The 4,748-nt window shown below is 47.1% G+C and overlaps 1 pseudogene; it reads right to left on the bottom strand.

Annotated features, from left to right (window-relative positions):
* LOC100475528 overlaps positions 1–4,306 on the bottom strand; it is a 9,327-nt pseudogene extending 5,021 nt beyond the window's left edge.
* Positions 4,307–4,748: the final 442 nt, after the last annotated feature.

The raw sequence follows: 4,748 nt of genomic DNA, 5'->3' as shown, positions 1-4,748 counted from the left end.
CGCTCCCGGAGCTCCCTTCTCAGCCTGCTGTCTCAAGCGTGCGGGTCCGCGGTCTGTCCACTCCCCCTTGCAGGTGGCTACCGCTTCCCGGCGCCCTGACACGGCGGCTCCCTCCCCCTTCTGTTTAGCTTCCGATATCTGTGCGCGGTTTCACGGCTCCCCGCTTCGTACCTCGATACTCAGCGCTGGAGATGTTCATTTGTAGAGATCCAGATGTATCTTCCTGCATCTCAGGCTGATTCCGTGGAATATTCCTGCTGGTCTGGTACCTATCCAGCTCAACTCAGGGTTATGATGGTGGAGGAGTAGGGGACCCCTTTTTCAGCCGGTCCTCTATTTGTAACTTTTGAGGAACTTCCAAACTGTTGTCCACAGTGACTGTACCAGTTTGCATTCCCACCAACAATGCATGAGGATTCTTTTCTCTTCATACCCTCACTAACACTTGCTGTTTCTTGTGCTTTTGATTTTAGCCATTCTTACAATATTGCGTTGTAGTTTTTTTTAATGTTTTTTTATTGTATTATGTTAGTCGCCATACAGTACATCCCTGGTTTCTGATGCAAAGTTTGATGATTCATTAGTTGCATATAACACCCAGTGCACCATGCAATACGTGCCCTCCTTACTACCCATCACCAGTCTATCTCATTCCCCCACCCCCCTCCCCTCTGAAGCCCTCATTTTGTTTCCCAGAGTCCATAGTCTCTCATGCTTCATTCCCCCTTCTGATTACCCCCCCTTTCTTTATCCCCATTGTAGTTTTGATTTACATTTCCCTGATGATATTCATCATCTTTTCATATGTCTGTTGGCCATTGGTATGTCTTCTTTGGAGAAAATTCTATTCATTCTTCTGCCCATTTTAAAGCAGATTATTCGTTTTTTGGGTGTTGTGTTGTATAAGTTCTTTATACATACTGGATACTAACCTTTTATCAGATATGTCATTTGCAAATATCTTCTCCCATTCAATAAGTTCCTTTTTAGTTTTGTTGATTGTTTCCTTTGTTGTGCAAGAGCTTTTTATTTTAGTGAGTCCCAATAGTTTGTTTTTGCTTTTATTTCCCTTGCCTCGGAAGACATCTCTAGAACAGAGTTGCTACAGTTAATGTCAGAGAAATTACTGCCCGTACTTTCTTGAAGGACTTTTATGGTTTTAGGTCTCACATTTAGGTCTTTAATCCATTTTTAGTTTATTTTTATGTATGGTGTAAGAAGGTCGTCCAGTTTCATTCTTTTGCATGTGGCTGTCCAGTTTTCCCAAAACCACTTGTTGAAGAGACTGTCTTTTCCAACTGTATATTCATTCTTCTTTTGTTGAAGATTAATTGACCATATAATTGTGAGTTTATTTCTGGGTTTCTATTCTCTGCCATTGCTCTATGTGTCTATTTTTGTGCCAGTACCATACTGTTTTGGATAGTACAGCTTTGTAATACAACTTGAAGTCTAGAATTGTGATACCTTCAGTTGTATTTTTCAAGGTTGTTTTGGCTATTTGGGGTCTTTTGTGGTTACATACAAATTTTAGGATTATTTCTTCTAGCTCTGTGTAAAATGCTGTTGGTATTTTGATATGGATTGTATTAAATGTGTAGATTGCTTTGGGTAGTATAGACATTTTAACAATATTTGTTCTTCCAATCCATGAGCATGGAATATCTTTCCATTTGTTTGTGTCGTCTTCAATTTCTTTCATCAGTGTTTTATAGTTTCCAGAGTACAGTTCTTTCCCCTCCTTTGGTTAAGTTTATTTCTAGGTATTTTGTTATTCTCAGTGCAATTATAAATGGGATTGGTTTTTTAATTTCTCTTTCTACTGCTTCAATATTAGTGTAGAGAAATGCAACAGATTTCTGTACATTGATTTTGTATCCTGTGACTTTACTCAATTCATTTATCAGTTCTAGGAGTTTTTTGGTGGAGTCTATAGGGTTTTTATATATAGTATTGTACTGTCTGCAAATAGTGGAAGTTTTACTTCTTCCTTACCAGTTTGGATGCCTTTTATTTCTTTTTGTTGTCTGATTGCTGTGGCCAGGACTTCCAATACTATGTTGAATAAAAGTGGTGATAGTGGACATTCTTATCTTGTTCCTTACCTTAGGGGAAAAGCTCTAGTTTTTCCCCATTGAGTATGCTATTGCTGTGGGTTTTTCATATAAGGCCTTTTTTTAATGTTGAGGTGCTTTGTTGAGGGTTTTTATCATGAATGGATATTATACTTTGTCACACGGTTTTTCTGTGTCTATTAAAATTATCATGATTTTTATTTCTCTCTTTTTTTTCTTGAGCTCAACATACGTTTTTCTAATCAAAGGTTTAAAATGAAAAGCAGTTTCTCTTTGCAGCAAATGTACATTAAAAGAGAGTCTGTGTATAGCCAAGGTCTCTGGGCCCTTCCTTGCCCTATGTCCCTACACTTATCTGGCCAAACCCCCAAATACAGTGTTATTGTTCTTCAGGAGATAGAGACAGTGCATTCCCTACCCCTTGAGGAGGCTGGGTGGGAGGTGATGGGGGAACCTGGGGTCCAGGGGCTGGAGCCTGCTTGGGTTTATTGCTTCGAGGGGGAGCAGTAAAGCCTTATGTAAAAGATGAGAAGAGGAACAAAGGGGGCAGAACCTTTGCTCTCCAAATTCTCCTCTGCTCTAGAGAGGGGGTTGGATTAAGCAGCAGCAAAACATCACCCACTGGGACACTGTGGCCTCCACTCCCTTCCCTCCCTGAGATCAGGCCTCTGCCCCCAGCCTCCACATACCCTGCAGTCCCCTATGGCTGCTGCAAGGTCCCCTATACTCTGAGGGCATGTTATGGCTTGCAAGGGGCAACACTGTGTCCTGAGCCTGGGCACACATGTCCCCAGCTTCTAAAACCCCCTGGGAGGGGGAGAGGAGTAGGGCCTGGTCTCAGGGGCTGATGGTATTGCCCTGACCCTGCCAGCAGGCAGTAGCACTGCCCAGACCCAGCTCTGCCCCGTTGGAGCTGACCCTGTACTGGGTGGGTCCTTCCAGCACCCCCACCCATGCTCACCCCTTGCCTCAGTCATCATGGTCTCAAGCATCTCCAAGAATAGCTTATGCATGGGCACCTTGCCCTCCAGCTTCACCCCATAGATATAGGCCCACAATTTGCCCACCGTCTGGTGAAGGAGTGGTAGCATGAGCAGCCTGCCTGCCTGACGCTGCTCAGTACCCCCTCCAGGGCCCACCCTGCCTGCTTCATATTCTGGCATGGCCTCATGTAGAGCTTCTCATAGCTGCTCCACAACCTTGGCATCCTCAGTGTGCACAGAGTCTGAATTGGCAAGGGCCAGGGTCTTCGTAGGGCTTATACCTCATGCTCCAACTGGAGTGCCTATAGTCACCTCACCAGTTACAGCAGGACAGCCCCTAATTCCCCCAAGCCAGCCGCTTGTGCCCCCTTTTCATCCAGGACCAGGTCCTCATCAAAGGCCAGTTCATCCTGCAGTAGCAGTGAGTGCTAGGCCACACCCGACACCAGGACCTCTATCCATACACTCTGCAGTACTGACATCTGGTCAGACAGTGACAGTGATGAGAAGCCTAGGATGCTCTTAGCCCAGCTGATTGTGACCATGATCTCTCAGTCAGAGAGGTCACAGAGGGTAGCCAGAGCTGGAAGGTTGGGGGCCCACTGGGTCAGGCATGGCCTGTACTTCTCAAGGTCCACCACCAGCAGGTCATACACCAATGCATTTACTGGAGCGGTTTTGGGAGTGCCTCTAGCTATTGTCAGGGGTCCAACAGGGAAGGAGCCTGGGAAGAGCACTGGATCCACCTCTGGCTGCTGCTTGTACTTCTGTCACCTATCCCGGACATGGTCAGACAAACCCCTGCTTGAGCATGTCCATCAGCAGGCAGTTGGTGAAGGGACAGGCCTGATAAGCCTTGTGTCTCTGCTTGGTGAACTTGTACTCATTGGAGGCTGGACAGTTATACTCGATGCTCCCCCGGATGGTCCTCTTGAAGAAGGCTTTGTAAGCCTCACAGGATGCCCATCCTAGTGGTAGCTGGAGGCCACATCCCTACAGACCAGGCAGAGGTGTTTGAACAGGGAACTGAGCACCAGCTTCCCACCACCCTGCTTGCCAGGCCCAGCGCCCTCCACATCCTCCTCTTTTTTGTGGCCTGGGGCGCTGTGGGTGGGAGCTGGGCCAGGGGCAGGAGGTGGGGATGTGGGATGGGGGAGGCTCAGTCTCTGAGGAACACTTTGTGCTGTTGGGGCTGGCTGGCTCTGCCTTGTGGTAGAGAGGCTCAATGCCCACCACCTGGCTGAGCATGGCACTTGTCACCTGGGACTCCACAGGGCAGGCGGGCAGGCATGGGGCCCCAGTGCCAGAGTGGGCAGGTGAGCCTGGGGCCAACAAAAGTCCCTCCTCCACCCTGCCTTGTCCCCTCACTGGACAGAGCTGCAGGCAGCTTGTGGGATTCAAAAGGACATTGCAGCCGCTTCCTCGTCTGCTTCCTTCAGCTCACAGGGCATGGGCTATCCTTTTTCTTATTGATGTGATGTATCACATTGATTGTTTTATGGATATTGAACCATGCGTGCATCCTGGGAATAAATCCCACTTAATCATGGTGAATGCTTTTTTTAAGGTTTTATTTATTTATTTGACAGAGAGAGAGAGAGCGTGAGCACAAGCAGGGGTTGTGGCAGTCAGAGTGAGAGGGAGAAGCAGGGAGCCTTGATGTGGGGCTTGATCCCAGGAGCCTGGGATC

The sequence above is a fragment of the Ailuropoda melanoleuca genome, chromosome 6 (assembly GCF_002007445.2).
Source record: "Ailuropoda melanoleuca isolate Jingjing chromosome 6, ASM200744v2, whole genome shotgun sequence".
NCBI lineage: Eukaryota > Metazoa > Chordata > Mammalia > Carnivora > Ursidae > Ailuropoda > Ailuropoda melanoleuca.
Note: the sequence above shows the minus strand (reverse complement) of the source record. Positions and strands in the feature narration are given on the sequence as shown.